This window comes from Zingiber officinale, chromosome 6A, assembly GCF_018446385.1.
Source record: "Zingiber officinale cultivar Zhangliang chromosome 6A, Zo_v1.1, whole genome shotgun sequence".
NCBI classification, from domain to species: Eukaryota; Viridiplantae; Streptophyta; class Magnoliopsida; order Zingiberales; family Zingiberaceae; genus Zingiber; species Zingiber officinale.
In genome coordinates, this window is record NC_055997.1 from 135,985,249 (window position 1) to 136,004,778 (window position 19,530).

Genomic DNA, 19,530 nt, shown 5'->3' on the forward strand with positions numbered 1-19,530 from the left:
AGGAATTTCATTGTTCACCAATTGCAGGGCATTCTGGCTTCCTACGCACATATAAATGGATTTAAGAGCTTTCTATTGGAAGGGAATGAAGAATGATACTAAAAACTTTGTTGCTGAATGTGATATATGTCAAAAAAACAAAGGAGCAAATGTAGCAAGACCAGGTCTTCTTCAACCCCTTCCCATACTTGAACAAATTTGGACAGACATTTCCATGGATTTCATAGATGGGTTACCCACTTCACAAGAACAAAGTACTATCATGGTGGTCGTTGATCGTCTGACAAAGTATGCCCATTTTTGTACATTATCGCATCCATATATAGCTGCCCGTGTTGCTCAAGCATTTGTTGATCATATAATCAAACTACATGGTCTACCAAGATCTATTTTCACTTATAGAGATTCGGTTTTCACAAGTAAATTTTGGAGAGAATTATTCCAATTGTAAGGCACTAAACTTAATTTTAGCACATCCTACCACCCACAGTCTGATGGACAAACAGAGGTTGTTAATCGATGTTTAGAAAATTATTTACGTTGCTTAACTGGTGATAGACCCAAGGAGTGGGTTCGTTGACCTCCATGGGCAGAATGGTGATACAATACGACCTACCACTCAGCTACTAAGATTACCCCATTTGAGGCTGTTTATGGATGTATACCACCCTCAGTTAGCCTATACACACGTGGATCAACAAATGTGCATCAGGTCGACCAAAACCTACACACAAGGGACCAAATATTGCAACTTTTGAAAAACAACTTATGCGATGCACAAGCAAGAATGAAGCAATTGGCCAACATGCATCGTTCAGAAAAAGAATTTGTAATAGGAGATTGGATTTTTTCTAAAACTACAACCAAACAAACAAGTTTCAATTCGTCGTTCAAACTCTATGAAGTTGTCACCGAAATTTTATGGCTCTTATAAAGTGATAGAATGTATTGGACCTGTTGCTTATCGCTTGGAGCTTCCACAAGATTCTAAAATACACCCTGTATTTCACGTGTCTTGTTTAAAGAAGAAATTAGGTGATAAATTTACTCCTCAACAACATCTTCCTGAAGTGAATTCAGATGGTGAAGTTAAATTTCAACCTTATGCTATTTTAGAAAGGAGACTTGTGAAGAAGAACAATCAAGCAACGGTTGAGCTATTAATTCAATGGGACAATTTATCTATCGATGATGCAACATGGGAATTATATGATACCATTCAAGAAAATTTTCCAGAGTTTATTGATAACAACCTTGAGGACAAGGTTGTTTTGAAGGGCGGTGGAATGATAAGATCCTTTAATGGATCTATTCAAATAAATCCATTAACTTTATTTCCTTTTAAATCCTTTAACTTTATTTCCTTTTTAAAATAAGTTTTAGACTTTTTCTTTTTTATTCTAGATAAGTTTTAATAAGACATTTTCTCTTGAAAATGTATTTTTATTTTATTTTTCTTTTAGACCTTTTCTTTTGAAAATGTAGTTTTATTTTATTTTTCTTTTAGACCTTTTCTTTTGAAAAAGTAGTTTAGGTCTCTATTTAAAGAGACGTTATGTAACTTTGGAAGACAGGTAATTTTTCTTTTAATTAATCAATTTCGTTTGATTATTGGAGGTTGATCCCCTCGAAGCGATCACCCTATCCCCTTTTCCCTTTCTCTTTTGATTTTTTCACGTGATAGGCCCCCGGGTTCCTATCAGGCCATGTGCGCAGCAGGAGCCGCGACCAAAGCATAGCGCGACATAGCGGCAAGGCAGGAGTTGGCTGCAGGAGCAGGGGGTGCAAGTTGGTCGCGCGAGCGGCAGCAACCACGCGACGCCGACGGATGCAGTAAGAGAGGCAATCTCAATAGGTTGGACGGAGAGAAGAGAAGAACCAAAGAAGTACCTTAGATTTGTCGTGGAGATCGTCGTTGCCTCAGTCGGCCCGTCGCCCTCTTCGCTGTGATCCCTTTTGTTGCACAAAAGAGAAAATAGAAACCTAACTTCTTCAAAAATAATAAGAAAGGTAAATAATTTAATGTTAAAATAAAAAACCTAAAACCTCTAATTATATTAATATCATCGATGATGTATGTAGATATATAATGAATTTATTATTTATTTCAGTATCCTTGGAGATTAGTATATTATTAAATATTTAATATGTTTTTTAATAATGTTTAAATTATCAATAATCTAAACATAAATTATAAATTAAAAACTTTTATTATATATATATATTCGATCTGTGTCATGACCGTTCTATGAAAAGATATTGGAACTGGAACGGTAGAGTCCATAACGATTACCGTGACCGTTCTGACGAACCATATTCAAGATAATTTGAGACAAATATTTTTTTTACCATCTTATTTGAATGTCTTATATAATTATATTTTTAACCATCTTTATTAGGTGTCTTATTTAGTTGAATTTGAGAAAAAAACTTAAATACTATCTTAAATTTAATGTCTCCATGTAAAATTTTGAGACATCTATTATTACTGTCTTAATTACTTAGTATTTGAGACGAATTTTGTCACTGTCTTAAAATTTTTGTCACTTGGGAGTGGATAGAGTCAATATGGATAGAGTTTCAACATGGTGTGCCCACATCAGTAGTCCAGACCCCCTGGGGTGGTCTAGGTGCCTGGAAGTGGATAACTCAGTGACAATTAAGTGGGATCGAATACACCTCAGTGGAGGCACCCTGGACTAGTCTAGGTGCCTGGAATGACCTATAAAAAGTACATTCGACCAGGAGCTTTGTACAACTTATTCAATCAAGCTTCCAAGTGCTCCAATTGTTGTCTTGCTCCCGAAATGCCAACACTACGCCGAGATACTGAGAGACTACTCTGACAAATGTACAGAAGTCCACATCTCAATATTGTTGATATACTTAGTGTATTTCTTTCATTCATCATATTCATACTGTGTTTTATAAGGATGGTAAACTTATTTTTGATCTTAATCTTTTGTAAATGATAGATTGATAGTGAACTACCTATTGAAAGTGATTAATGATCGTGAATCTTGGACTAGCAACACGAGCTGTGAAATAAGTAAAAGGAAATCATGTTAGCTTTATTTTTTCCCGCTACTATCTCTCAAGCTTTCGAAAAATTGTGAAAATGCGACACACGCTATTAACCCCCCCCCCCCCCCCCCTCCCTCCTATTGCTTCTTTGATCTATAGTAAGTCTTGGAGAGGTCTTCTGTTCTGGAAGAGAGTGAGTATACGACCCAATCAGGATAACCTTAGGCGTTGATCCAACTGAAAACAAAAACCAATGGAGGTTTCTAAGTTAAGATCAGATAGTCCTAACTGTCAGATTCATTCATGCATAACTATCTATTTCTAACTCTATTTTACAAGATCGTTATTATTATATTGTGCTAACTTTATTTTATAGAAAAATAAAGTTTAAGTTGACCAAAGGTTTGGTCAACCGAATATAGAGGATCAGTCGACCGATCCTAGCAGATAAGAATAGATCATATTTGAATCAAACCAATAAAGGAAATTTCAGTCGACCGAATGTGGTGTCAATCAACCGAACATATATGGTAAATGAAGATCAAATAAGATTGGATCGAGTAATAAAAGGAAATTCGGATGTTTAGTCGATCGAACGGGTAGTTGGTCGACCAATAAGGATAATTTCGTAGAAGATTCGATCTGGATAGATCATGAACCTGGACGCAAACCCGAACAAATTATAGAGATTGATAGATGGGTAAAGGTTCGTCTAACCGGATGAGAAGATTATAAAAAGAGCCTCAAGGTCAGAGGCTGAACAACAATTCAATTCTCACTCAATCCATCTCTTTCACCTCCTGTTCTGTTAGCGCAAGAAAGTGTTGACACGCCCCCACGGGCGGGATCAACCGGTTATGACATGGTATTCTTGCAACATGGGTCGGGAGGTCGAAGGTCTGCGGCAGCAATTGCGATAACATCAATATCTGTCCGTGCTAAACACCTTCGACCGCCATGTCATCGCCGGGCCCGTATTCACCGTGATTTACTCCCTCTCATACTCGTGGGGCAGGGGTGAGGGGGCCGCTGGGCGGCGGGACCCGCCTTTTGCAACAGCAAGAAAGTGTTGACACGCCGAATCATTACAACAACCAACGCCGAAGTTCTGCATCTTCTCATTATTGGTAATATTGTATTTGGACTTTATTTCAATAGAGGTATAGTAAAGTTGTTACTATCCTCCATCATTGTATCGAGTTTTTCTCTTCTTTCGAAGGCTTTTCAGAAGGAGAAACTTTAGTGGATTGCCTAGTCCAAACGATCCAAAGGATCATGCGCCTTGAAGTAATAGCCGCTGAACTACGAATCAAGTAACCGACCGAGTTCCTTGTGTTTTATTATTTACGCTACACATTTTAGTGCTCTCATAAAAGAAAAGTTTTCAATGAACGGTATTCACCCCCTATCACGCTTTCCAGACCTACACTATCATCTCAACCCTCTTTGATACTAAGTTATCAAGGTTAAACTCTTTTGTCATATCTATTTGTTCTACTTTAAGCATATAATAACATGGATAGTATGTGTGTCATGTTTAGATATCATGGCAAATCAATCAAGCAGATCACAATATTCATCAATCAAGAAAATTTAAATTATTTATTTCTAAAATGTATCAATACGTAATTCGACCCTTTATGCAATTTGGCACTTTATGTATTAACTCTCAAATATTCCAACCCATTTTGATATATTTTAATTATTATTAATTTGTATTATTTCCTTCAATATATTTCTATTAATTAGTTCCATAATAAAAAAAGTACTTGATTATATGTTAATTTTTATGTTTTAAATTAATTTTCATGACTTATATTTAACTTAGACTTGTGATCCAAGTCTACATTTTGCATGTTTGTAAAATTATTGATAATATTTTATAGACATCTGATTACCCTTGTTCTGCCTAGTCTTTGTCAGACATCTAGTCAACTTTGACTAGCTTGGACCAAACAGATAATGATAATCTTGTGTTAAGTCAACCAAACCAGCTAGTTCGATCGACCGAATAATTTGGTCAACCAAAACACTTATTTTGGTTGCTCAAAAGCTCAAATTCAATCAATCATGTCTGAGTGCTAGAACTTTCCTTTGTTAAGCATCCAGTCCCCTTCCCCTTTAACTCTTTAACTTGTTCAAATTTTTGTTTTGCCAGACATTCGATCAATCTTGACCTACTTGGACTTTCCTCTTACCTAACCTCTAATTCTATCAACCTACTAGGACTTTTCCCTTTCCAAACATCCAATCACCTTTGACCTATCTAGACTTTTCCTCATGCCTGATGTCCCCCTTAACATGCTTGAACTTCTCACCAACTGTCAAGCATTTGATCATCCTTGACCTACTTAAACTTCTCATCAATTGTCAAGGAACTGGTCATCCTTGACTTTTGAACTTCGCACCAATTGTCAAGCATCTACTGTTTAGACTTTACACTAACTTAATAACCAAATTACTTGACAAATTTTGACCGGACTCCCATCAAACATATTGATCAAATTAATATCAAAACTTTGACATTGATTACACCACCATGTCCATCGTTCCATCACCCTGCTATTATCAAAATCGCAAGTGCATGGTTAAATAATAGTCAATTTTACAAAGCAAGGTATCCAGACAATCGAAGGTTATGTGAAAGATTGAGAGCAATATATTTAGAGATTGAGATAGAGAGAGAGAGAGAGTTGAGAGAGTAAGAAGAGAAGGTTTGAGAGAGAGCTTAGAGCAAAGAAGGAAAAGGAAAGACAAGTGGTCAAAGGGAGAAGTTGGAATTGGGGGATGATTCTAGGATTTCGATTTCATTATGATGTTAGTTAATGTCCCTATATATTATTCATTTCCTTACCTCCATGCTTATACTCTTGTAGAAATTCTTACCAAATTAACAGTACAGACCCATGAAGGTTACACTGAAGCATTTATTGTTGTTACAGTCTGACCTGGCTGTTGTTTTGATGTTGACACGGATTTAAGTTTGGATCAGATATTAATTAGACTCAGACTGATTAATGATCAAGGTTGATCATGTGGAGAGGAAAAGTCCAAGTACGGATACTTGGCACGTGAAGTCGGAGAGGGCTCGGCAGCTCATTCTCCGGACTAGGTCAGAGAGGGCTCGGTAGCTCGTTCTCTGGACCGGACGAAGTCGGAGAGGGCTCGGTAGCTCGTTCTCCGGACTAGGTCAGAGAGGGCTCGGTAGCTCGTTCTCTGGACCGGACGAAGTAGGAGAGGGCTCGGTAGCTCATTCTCCGGACTAGGTCAGAGAGGGCTCGGTAGCTCGTTCTTTGAACCATACGAAGTCGGAGAGGGCTCGGTAGCTCGTTCTCCGGACTAGGTCAGAGAGGGCTCGGTAGCTCGTTCTCTGAACCGGACAAAGTCGGAGAGGGCTCGGTAGCTCATTCTCCGGACTAGGTCAGAGAGGGCTCGGTAGCTCGTTCTCTGAACCGGACGAAGTCGGAGAGGGCTCGGCAGCTCGTTCTCCGGACTAGGTCAGAGAGGGCTCGGTAGCTCGTTCTCTGAACCGGACGAAGTCGGAGAGGGCTCGGCAGCTCATTCTCCGGACTAGGTCAGAGAGGGCTCGGTAGCTCGTTCTCTGAACCGGACGAAGTCGGAGAGGGCTCGGCAGCTCGTTCTCCGGACTAGGTCAGAGAGGGCTCGGTAGCTCGTTCTCTGAACCGGACGAAGTCGGAGAGGGCTGGCAGCTCGTTCTCCGGACTAGGTCAGAGAGGGCTTGGTAGCTCGTTCTCTGGACCAGGAAGACGTTAGGGTTTAGGGCTGGGAGGCTCTAAAACTAACACAGGTTGACTGGATCGGTCGACAGACCGATCCAGTGATACCTCAAGTGAACTGATCGGTCTCGTGACCGATCAGTAACCACACAGAAACAATCTGTGGATTATCTGATCGGTCTCGTGACCGATCAGTAACCACACAGAAGCGATCTGTGGGCTATCAGATCGGAACCTGGACCGATCAGTAACGAGCAACGAAGACTCAGAACCATAGGGGATCGGTCTGTGGACCGATCCACCCATAGGCTGATCGGTCCACAGACCGATCAGCATAATCCCAGACCGATCAGGGTGTGTCCTGATCGGTCCAGAAGGCTATGGATCGGTCTGTTGACCGATCCACAACAATGTCGTTTGTTTCTGCTGCTTCTCTGATATTTCTGATTCACTTCTGATTCACCTGATCAAATCATCTGCTGTGAGATTTTTAAGTTACAGGTTGCAGGTGTCGTGCCAATGGTTGATTTCAAATTAAGCTCCATCAGAAGAATAAGATCAAGTGATCTTTCTGCTGTGTTCCGCTGCAAATGGTGCATTTGGAGCATCAACGTTCACTGGCGGCGATCAGTGGCTACATCTTGACTCTTGCTCATTGGTTCGAGCTCAGAGACACCAGTGAAGACCATGGATGGTATTGGTGTGAGTTCAGAGAACCAGATGAGGAGGAAGAGTGACTGGCGACGCAGTGATTCAATACAGGTGACAGCGATTCGGCTCTGGCTGGAGACAGTGAGCAAGCAGAATAAGAAGGAGGAAGAAGAGAGGCTTAAAAAAAAGTACTGGAAAAACTCTCTGTCGCTTAAGCAAGAGGCTGTGTCGTTGAGCTCTTGGCTGAAGCTTCCTTCTGTCTTTGCATCTTTCACTTCGTGGTTGTAAGTTCATTTGCTCAATCCTTTAGCCACTGAACTCTGTAAGTCATTGTGCTTTATTTTCAAATCTATTCTGTGACTTTTGTGAAGAGGTTACTCCACCGAGAAGGAGCAATACTTAGCCGGAATATTGTCCGGGGTGTGATCTACCAAAAGATCAAGGGATCGTCCACCTTACGGACACGCCGAGGAGTAGGGGCAAGTTATCCCCGAACCTCGTACATACTTGTGTAAGCTGTGGGTTGGTTTTCTTTCCTTGCATCAGTTTTTGTTTTGTTTACTTCCGCTGTGCTAACAAAGTTTTGTGAGGAAATTGATTGAGTTTTTAGTGGAGGTTATTCACACCCCCCCCCCTCTCTAGCCATCCGAAGGTCCTAACAAGTGGTATCAGAGCAAGGCGCTCTTCATCCGGATTAACACCCTAAAGAGCAAGAAGATGGCTATGAAGGAAGGTTTTAGTACCAATCGCCCACCCTACTTCGATGGAGCAGACTTCCAATATTGGAAGAGCCGTATGGAGTATTATCTCAAGATCGACATCTCCATGTGGTTCTCGGTCAAGGAAGGTTTCACACCTCCGAAGGATGAAGAAGGTAAGGAACTAGAGTCGTCAAGGTGGTCCGCCGAGCAAACTCGCAAAGGACAAGCCGATGCCAAGGCAGTGGTCACTCTATAATGTGGGATAGCCAAAGATCAACTTGTCAAGGTAGGTCCATTTGTGAGTGCAAAGGATTTGTGGAACAAGCTCATCGAGCTCCAAGAAGGAACTCGAGACTCTCGGATCGCCAAGAGAGACTTGTTCCTAAACCAACTGCAAAATCTCACCATGAAGGAGAGCGAAACGGTAAGTGAACTGTTGGTTGCTACTCGGAAAGCCTAGAGGTTCCACTGTACAAAAATTTTGTACAAAGGTCTGAACCTTTTCCTAACTACCATGTGTTCTTTTAAATTAAATTTTGGATCGCCTGCAGAACTTAATACGTTTGATCTAAAACTTAATCTATTTGTTCTTTTAGGTTTTGACTCGGATCTCCTGCGGAACTTAACACGTTCGACCCAAATCACCTTAAGTTATCAATTCCATTAAATATTAATTTCCATAATCGGTTCCCAGTACTGACGTGGCGAGGCACATGGCCTTCTTGGATATGGAGCAACCACCACCGACTAGACAAAACCTTTTATAGAAAGCTAATATTTAATTTCCTAAAATAACTTTAGGTTAACCGAAAAGAACAATCAAATCACAAGGAAAAGAAAAAATAAAAGAACACAACATCGAAAAACATATTCGAAATTCTAGAATCGTAAGCCTCTTGTATTTGGTATTATTTCCAAAAATAACTAGTATGATGCGGAAAGAAAAATTACTAGTTATACCTTTTAGAAAGACCTCTTGATCTTCTACCGTATTCCTCTTCTAACCTCGGACATTGTGTGGGCAACGATCTTCCGAGATGAGAAACCACCAACCACCTTCTTCTCCTCCTAGCTAGGTTCGGCCACAAAAGGTTAACCAAGGATGAAGAACAAAACACCAACCAAGCTCCAAGAGATGCTAGCTTTCTCTCCTTCTTCTTCTTCTTCTTCTCCAAGTAGTATCCGGCCGCCACAAGAGCTCCAAGCCTTTGAGAGTTTCGGCCACCACAAAGAGGAAGAGAGGAAGAGGATGGCCGGCCACTCCAAGGAATAAAAGAGGGAGAGAAATAATAGAGGTTGTTTTTCATGAAGGCACCCTCACCCCTTCTTTTATATTCCTTGGCCTAGGCAAATTAGGAAATTTATTTACAATAAAATTTCCTCAATTCTCTTGACATGATTTAATTGAGAAAAATAAAATAAAATTTCTCCAATTAATCTCTAATGGCCGGCCACATCAAACAAATAAATTAGACAAGTTTTAATCAACAAATTAAAACTTCCTAATTTGTTTCCGGAAATTTTAAAAATAAAATTTCTCTTCAAAAATCTCTTCATGGTTGATAAAAGGAAATTTCTATAATTTTAATTTAATAACATGTGAATAATTTTTTAAAGAGAAAATAAAATATCTCACCAATCTACAAATAAGGAAAGAGATCTAATCTCTTTCTTTAATCTTTTGTAGATCTTTTACAAGAGAGATAATTTAATTTTAATTCTCTTTAATAAATTATATCTTCCACATAATAAAAATAAAAATTAAAATTCTTTTAATTTAATTTGGTCGGCCCCTCTAGCTTGGGTTCAAGCTAGGGCCGACCACCCCAATTTATACCTAGGCCAGCCCTAGCTTGGTTCCCAAGCTAGCTTGGCTGACCCCCTTTAGGTGGGTATAGAAGGTGGGTATAGGTGGATATAGTACTCTATAAATAAGAGGCTATGATAGGGACCCAGAGGAGGAATTGGTTTTAGTCTCTTGATAAAATTAAGCATCCCGTGTTCGCCCCGAACACACAACTTAATTTTATCAATAATAATTCATTCCACTAGAGAACTATTATTGAACTACCGCACCAATCCCAAATTACATTTTTGGGCTCCTTCTTATTATGAGTGTGTTAGTCTCCCCGTGTTTAAGATATCGAATGTCCACTAATTAAGTGAGTTACTGACAACTCATTTAATTAATATCTTAGTCCAAGAGTAGTACCACTCAACCTTATCATCATGTCGGACTAAGTCCACCTGCAGGGTTTAACATGACAATCCTTATGAGCTCCTCTTGAGGACATTATCAACCTAGTATCTCTAGGACACAGTTTCCTTCTATAATCAACAACACACACTATAAGTGATATCATTTCCCAACTTATCGGGTTTATTGATTCATCGAACTAAATCTCACCCATTGATAAATTAAAGAAATAAATATCAAATATATGTGCTTGTTATTATATTAGGATTAAGAGCACACACTTCCATAATAACTGAGGTCTTTGTTCCTTTATAAAGTCAGTATAAAAGAAATGACCTCAAATGGTCCTACTCAATACACTCTGAGTGTACTAGTGTAATTATATAGTCAAGATAAACTAATACCTAATTACACTACGACCTTCTAATGGTTTGTTCCTTTCCATTTTGGTCATGAGCTACTGTTTATAATTTATAAGGTATTGATAACATTATCTTCTGCATGTGACACCATATACTATGTTATATACAATATAAATTAATTGAACAACTACAACTAAATGTAGACAATTTGACCAAATGTGATTCTTTATTCATAATGAATGTTTACAAAGCTTAGGCTTTCAGTATACACTCATCGAGCTTCAAGAAGGAACTCGAGACTCTCGGATCGCCAAGAAAGACTTGTTCCTAAACCAACTGCAAAATCTCACCATGAAGGAGAGCGAAACGGTAAGTGAACTACACGGAAGGTTCAAAGAGATCATCAATGGTCTTCATTCCATAGATGAACGCGTAGAAAATCGTGATCTCGTAAGGTACGCTCTCAAAGCCTTTCCAAGGAATGCCTTGTGGTAATCTATAGTAGATACCTACAAGGTCTCCAAGGACCTTTCAATTGTTAAGTTAGATGAATTCTTTTGTGAAATGGAACTTCATGAACTCGCTAACAAGGGTCAAAAAGAGAAAGGTATTGCTTTAGTTGCAAGAGAAAAGAGCAAGGATGGAAGAAGGAAGAAAGAAAAGAAGAAGGAGAAAGAGATTCCTACATCCTCATCCTCTTCCGAGTCCGATGATGAAGGAGGATCATCATCAAGCGACATGGCCAACTTCGTGAGAAGAATCATGAGAAGGAGCCGGAGATACAAAGGGAAAGGTAAGTCTATTGATCAAAATATTGATAAGACTAACGTTACATGTTATGAGTGTAGCAAGAAAGGACACTATCGGAGCGAGTGTCCAAAACTCAAGAAGAAGGAAGAAAGGACCAAGAAGAAGAAGGCTCTCAAAGCTTCTTGGGATGAATCCTCCTCAAGCTCATCGGAGGAAGAGAAGGAGAAAACCACTCGTCAATTAGCACTCATGGCAAGGGAAGAATCGGAGTCCGGAAGTGATACATCAGTCGCGGCTTCATCATCTTCGGATGATGAAGAGGTAACTTCTCCACATTTAGAAAAATGCTATAAAACTATTGCACATTTATCAACTTTGCTTAAGAAATCAAAAACTGAAATCAAATTATTAAAAGAAGAAGTAGAACACTTGAAGACTCTTAGGGAAGATGAGGTTGATGACCTTCATCAAGAGCTTCTTGAGGATGAAAACAAAGCTCTAAAGAGTGAAGTTGAGAAACTTAAGAAAATGCTTGAGAAATTCTCAACTAGCTCTAAGACCTTAGATATGATTCTAAATGCCCAAAGGGCAGTCTACAACAAGGCTGGATTAGGATATCAACCTAAGGAGTCTAGTTTCATTTCCTTAGTGTCTAGAACCCAATTTCATAAATCACATGCTTCTAGGGTTCATGAGACTAGGAAGGGTGTGACCAAGGCATGGGTTCCTAGGTCTTTCATTGTAGATGCATTAGGTCCCAAGATTTGGGTACCTAAAACATCTATCTTTCGTGTCTTGTAGGCATTTGTCAAGGGGGAGCATCTATCAACTTGGTTTGTTGATAGTGGATGCTCCAAGCACATGACCAGGGACAAGTCACTCTTTACTACCCTTCAAAACAAAAATAGAGGTAATGTGTCCTTTGGTAATAATGGTAGCCTTAAGGTTATAGGAGTTGGAGATATTCAAATATCCGAATGTCTCCAAATCAAAAATGTCCTTCTAGTCAAGGGGATGACTTTTAATCTCCTAAGTGTCAGCCAATTGTGTGATACGGGTTACACAATTGAGTTTCATTCAAGTCAATGTCTGGTCAAACACATTGACACACTTGACACGGTACTAGTAGGCACAAGGGTAGATAACATTTATCAAGTATCTTTTAAAAGTGCTATTGATGCCTCTGCTAAGTGTTTCATGTCAAAAGAAGAAGAATCATGGTTGTGGCATAGAAGGTTGCCCCACGTAAACATGAAGAACATTCGAAAACTGGCCAACAAAGGATTAGTGCGAGACTTACCAAGCATCAAGTACCAAAAGACAAAATTATGTGATGCATGTCAAAAGGGTAAGCAAACAAAAGCGGCTCATAAAGGTAAAAGCGCTGTAAGTACATCTACTACTTTAGATTTATTGCATATGGATTTGTTTGATTGCAGTAATGTTATTTCATTGAATGGTAGTAGATACTGCTTAGTGATCATTGATGATTTTACTAGATATACATGGACTTTCTTTTTGAAAAATAAGGATCAAACCATAGATGTTTTTGTTTCTTTTTGTAAAAGAACTGAAAATGAAAAATCAACAACAATTAAAACAATTAGAAGTGATCATGGTGGAGAATTTCAAAACCATAGATTTTTAGAATTTTGTCAAGAAAAAGGATATAGGCATGAGTTCTCTACTCCAAGGACCCCACAACAAAATGGGGTTGTGGAGAGAAAGAACCGAGTCTTGCAAGAGGCTGCACGAAGCATGCTCAATGAGTACTCACTACCAAGCTACTTATGGGCTGAAGCGGTAAATACCGCTTGCTATGTGCAAAATCGAGTCTTGATACATAGGTTTTTAGGAAAGACTCCCCATGAACTTTGGTTTGGGAAACCCCTTACGATTAAACATCTTAGGGTGTTTGGTTGTAAGGTGTTTATCCTGAACACCAAGGATCATCTTGGAAAGTTCACGGCTAAGGCTGACGAAGGGATACTAGTTGGGTATTCTCTCACCAGCAAAGCCTATCGAGTCTACAACAATAGGACTAAGTTGATTGAAGAGTTCTCGGATGTAGCATTTGAAGAAATCCCTAAATCAAATGATCAATTAAGGGATGTAGGAGAAATTCAATTTGAACTTAGAAATCTAAGTCTAAATGATCAAAACATAGAGAGAGTCGAAGTTGACTCCGATGATGATGCGCAAAGGCAAGAGAGAGCTCAGTCTGATCCTTTACCTGATACTGAGCCCCTACCTGTGTCTAGTGAGATAACTCATGAGGCATCGACACCAAGGCAATCTAGGATAGCCTCTAGTCATCCCCAAGACCATATTGTGGGAGACATTCAACAAGGGGTTAGGACTAGATCATTCTTTAGAAATGAGTCTAATGAGGTCGCCCTGATCTCAAAAATCGAACCAAAATTAGTTGATGAGGCATTGCACGATCCTGATTGGATCATAACTATGCAAGATGAGTTAGGTCAATTTGAAAGGAGCCAAGTGTGGGACTTAGTTCCTAGACCTAAGAAGACCACCATTATTGGAACCAAATGGGTCTTCAAAAATAAGTTAAACCAAAAGGGAGAAGTAGTAAGAAACAAGGCAAGACTTGTAGCCAAGGGCTATAGTCAAGTCGAAGGCCTCGATTATGATGAGACTTATTCTCCCGTGGCTCGATTAGAGTCCATTCGTTTAATGCTAGCTTTTGCTGCACATAGAGGCTTCAAGCTCTATCAAATAGACGTTAAATCGGCCTTCTTAAATGGTTTCATTAAAAAAGAGGTCTATGTTGAACAACCACCGGGATTTGTGAATACCGAAGTTCCAAACCACGTGTACAAGCTCAAGAAAGCTCTTTATGGGCTTAAACAAGCACCTCAAGCATGGTACGAAAGGTTGTCAACTTACTTACTAGAAAAGGGCTTTGTAAGAGGTCAAATAGACCCAACACTATTTCTACGTAGAAATGGTGAAGACATATTTGTAGCCCAGGTGTATGTCGATGACATAATTTGTGGCTCAAATAACAAGGGCTATTTGAATAAATTTATCACTCACATGGAAAGTGAGTTTGAGATGAGTCTAGTGGGAGAATTGGCATTCTTCCATGGACTTGAAATCAAACAAACTCGAGATGGCATTTATGTCCATCAAACAAAATACACTCAAGAGATGCTCAAGAAATTCAAAATGAGTGACTCTAAGGAAGTATCCACTCCAATGGCAACAAACACTCGCCTTGACAATGATGAGAATGGAAAACCAGTTGATCTAACGTAATATAGAAGCATGATTGGTAGTCTTCTATATCTCACAGCTAGTCGACCAGACATACTTTTTGCTGTGGGCATGTGCGCTAGATTTCAAGTCTGTGCCAAGGAATCTCATTTAATTGCAGTTAAGAGAATTCTGAGATACCTTAAGGGCACAATTAGAGTAGGTCTATGGTACCCTCGTACGGAGTCTTTTGACTTGGTAGGTTATATCGACTCCGATTATGCTGGGTGCAAATTGGATCGAAAAAGTACTAGTGGGGGTTGCCAATTTTTAGGATCATCATTGGTTAGTTGGTCAAGTCGGAAGCAACATTGTGTTGCTCTCTCCACGACCGAGGCTGAATACATTGCCATGGGAGAGAGTGTATCACAATTGTTGTGGATGATCCACACTCTAGAAGATTATGGGCTTTCATATAAGGGAGTGCAAGTGTTGTGTGACAACATCAGCACAATAAACCTAACAAAAAATTCAGTCCATCATTCAAGGACCAAACATATTGAAGTGCGTCATCACTTCATTAGAGATCACGTAGCTAGGGGAGACGTTGCACTCACATATGTTGAGTCAAAGTCAAACCTAGCCGATATCTTCACCAAACCTCTTCCGGAAGATGAATTTAGTCATTTGAGGAGAGAATTGGGAATGTGTTTGACTCAATAAGCAATTAAGACCCCATTATGATCAATAAGGACAATTAAAACACCAAGAGAAATTGGGAAATCAATTTGGGCAACTTGGGGACATCTCACACTAACTATAGGATTAACAAATGATTTTTGTTTGCTAGAAATGGGGTGAGATGCTAGGATCAGCCGAATTATTCAAAATGTATCATGCATCCCTTGAATAATTAGGTTGAAGAGACATAAATTGAGTATGGGAAAGACCATTACATAATTCATGTGTATTTGGTTCCTAGATCTTACTCATATATTTCAACCAAGGAAACTTGGTTGGATCTTTATCTAGAAATAATGTAATTTTGGTTGATGGACTGTTTGATACATTTGAACGATACTTTTCATGATTTTGATTGATACTAGGACAAGTCTTTGAAAGAATGATAGCAAGTTGGTTATATTTTGACAAACTTGAAACTGAACATAACAAGTCAAAAATTTCAGTTTTCAGGCCTTAAGTTGTCTGTTTTCTAAATGTCTGAAACTTTTGGGCTATAAACAATTTCATACCATAATCTTTAGGAAATAGTTATGCTTGTAGATCCTCCAGGTTCTAGGTACTGAACTTGAAAGTTTTCCTGGAGACACTTCTACGAATTATCGAACATCTCTACGAATTTCAGTTACTGAAATTACTGAAAAATTTAAGTATCAGACACAGATCGGTCTACGGACCGATCTCTCCACCCTTCCGTGTGTAATCTGATCGGTCCGGAGACCGATTAGGTCAGCCTGGCACGCAGAACCCGCTACTGATCATTTTCTGATCGGTCTATAGACCGATCAGGAAGTTCCCTGATCGGTCCTGGGATCGATCAGGTCAATCTGGTACGCTGAGGGCTACTGATCGCCTTCTGATCGGTCTACAGACCGATCAGAAGGTTCCCTGATCGGTCCAGGGACCGATCAGCGACTACTGATCGTCTCCTGATCGGTCTACGAACCGATCAGGGTGTTCCTGGACCGGTCCATGGACCGATCAGGAGGCTTCTGATACCTCCTGATCGGACAGCCGTCCGATCATTTCATCATCTGTACACCCATCATCTCCCTTAAAACTTCCTGATCCTTTCTTTTCCCTTTTCACGCGGAAGCCCTAGCCGACTCTTCCCTACACCTCACTTCTTCTCCACTCTTTGCACGCCAGAACCCTAGCCAAAGCTCTAGCCAAAATGGCACCAAGGTAACTCCCTACTTCTCTAGAACTTGGCATTTCGGTCTCATTTCTCACCATATCTATGGTTTTTGTTTCGGGTGGCTCCGATGCTCACTTACTTGCCCCATTATATCACTTTGTTAACCCTTAGGAAGAAACTAGTGGGTGAGGGGACCTCTAAATCACCTGAGAAGTCTAAGTCTAAGGCTCCCTCTCGACCTCAACCATCTGTCTCCGGGAGATTTCCAAACCACCAGTTTGAGGAAGCTTTTAGACAAAGAACCTTTAAATTACTCCCTTGTAGGTCTGTGGATCGAAAATTCATGGACGAATTTTGTCCAACTGTGTCAGAAATCATTGCCTACTACAAACTTGATACACTTGTCTATTTAGAACGAGATATCAATTATGACTTAGTATCTGAGTTTTATAACAATCTTCATCAAACTAATGATGTAAGTTATAAAACAAGAGTTGCTAAGCGGACTCTTGATTTCAGTTTCTCAGCCTTCTTTGACTATCTAGGTTGCCGGAGGTGTTCCGGAAATATCTTTTCGATATATCCTGACTTACCAGACCCCTTACCTTCACCTTTTGATGTCACATCTGACTCTATTTATGAGTATTTCTTCAGACATCCTAGACCGGGGTGGGCTAGATGAATTAGATGTTGATTTTCCTACTTTTGCAGCCTTGAGATTGTCTCCTCAAGATTACATTCTTTTTAAAATTGTCACAAACTGCCTTTTGTCAATCACATCTAAACCCTTGTCTGAAATCCGACCATATCATTGCCTGATGCTTTATGGATTGCGTCGACGTCTCGACTTTGACATCATGTCCAACATCTACTCTTCGATCATCTCCTATAGTGAGCCAAACAGCTTCACTGTTTATATGCCTTATGGGCATATAATTACAGATTGGCTCGAGACCCTTCAGATTGATGTCTCTAAGGGTAGAATAATCAAGATGGTCAGGCAGGACTGCAGACTTGGGAAACGGACATTTTCCAAGTCTGGCATCATAGGACAAAATGGGGATGTTTGGTGGAAGGATGGGAGGGCTCTAGGTGGGTTACCACGGGGACCTCCACGACAGGTTGCGGCTGCTCCTGTTGCTGCTCCTGCTACTGCTGCTGTTGACGATGGAGAGGCAGATCCTGATCTGCGCTAGCAGATCGCCGAGCTGGAGAGTCATTTTGATCGGCACGATGAGCTGCTGGTTGCTGAGCTCCACGGGCTGCGCGTCCGGATTGACCAGCGCTATGATGAGTTACGCAGTCAGCAGTCGGCGACACATCAGGCGATTATGGGATGGATGGCCAGATACCCACCTCCGCAGGATTTTCCGGGCTATCCATCCTCGAGCGGCGGCATGCCACCTCAGGGACCCACTCCTCCCGTTGATGATGTTGATGCTCCTCATGATGAGGAGGCTGATTGATACACATTGTTCTATGTTGTCATTCTGATTATCTATGTTTTGGATGTTGTTTGTTGGTTTTTTTATGTCTGACCTGGATACTTGCTGCTTTCATCTATTTATGTTGTTCATTTTCTTGTCTTTCTTTATGTTTCACCTCTTATTAGTTTTTAATATGTTATGTCATGTCTTATATGTCTCTTATCTCTTTATCCCTGTCTTATAATACACATAGAGGGTATTGAGAAAAAGACAGTATGGGTTAAGGGGAAGTCCTTTAACGTTTTCTTTCCTAATTCACACCTTTTCGGTGTTTGACAAAGGGGGAGAAGGTAACTAAGTTTAGAGATAAATGAAAGTTTATCTTAGGGGGAGGATCTTGATTCCCCTATCCTTACATGGTGTTGTATCTGTCTTAAAGGGAGGATCTTGATTCCCCTAAAATTAGGGAAATATGAACATTTCCGATCTAAACTTAAATCGTGTTGTCAAACAACAAAAAAGGGGAGATTGTTGCTACAGTCTGACCTGGCTGTTGTTTTGATGTTGACACGGATTTAAGTTTGGATCAAATATTAATTAGACTCAGACTGATTAATGATCAAGGTTGATCATGTGGAGAGGAAAAGTCCAAGTACGGATACTTGGCACGTGAAGTCGGAGAGGGCTCGGCAGCTCGTTCTCCGGACTAGGTCAGAGAGGGCTCGGTAGCTCGTTCTCTGGACCGGACGAAGTCAGAGAGGGCTCGGTAGCTCATTCTCCGGACTAGGTCAGAGAGGGCTCGGTAGCTCGTTCTCTGGACCGGACGAAGTAGGAGAGGGCTCGGTAGCTCATTCTCCGGACTAGGTCAGAGAGGGCTCGATAGCTCGTTCTCTGAACCAGACGAAGTCGGAGAGGGCTCGGCAGCTCGTTCTTCGGACTAGGTCAGAGAGGGCTCGGTAGCTCGTTCTCTGAACCGGACAAAGTCGGAGAGGGCTCGGTAGCTCATTCTCCGGACTAGGTCAGAGAAGGCTCGGTAGCTCGTTCTCTGAACCGGACGAAGTCGGAGAGGGCTCGGCAGCTCGTTCTCCGGACTAGGTTAGAGAGGGCTCGGTAGCTCGTTCTCTGAACCGGACGAAGTCGGAGAGGGCTCGGTAGCTCATTCTCCGGACTAGGTCAGAGAGGGCTCGGTAGCTCGTTCTCTGAACCGGACGAAGTCGGAGAGGGCTCGGCAGCTCGTTCTCCGGACTAGGTCAGAGAGGGCTCGGTAGCTCGTTCTCTGAACCGGACGAAGTCGGAGAGGGTTGGCAGCTCGTTCTCCGGACTAGGTCAGAGAGGGCTTGGTAGCTCGTTCTCTGGACCAGGAAGACGTTAGGGTTTAGGGCTGGGAGGCTCTAAAACTAACACAGGTTAACTGGATCGGTCGACAGACCGATCCAGTGATACCTCAAGTGAACTGATCGGTCTCGTGACCGATCAGTAACCACACAGAAACAATCTGTGGATTATCTGATCGGTCTCGTGACCGATCAGTAACCACACAGAAGTAATCTGTGGGCTATCAGATCGGAACCTGGACCGATCAGTAA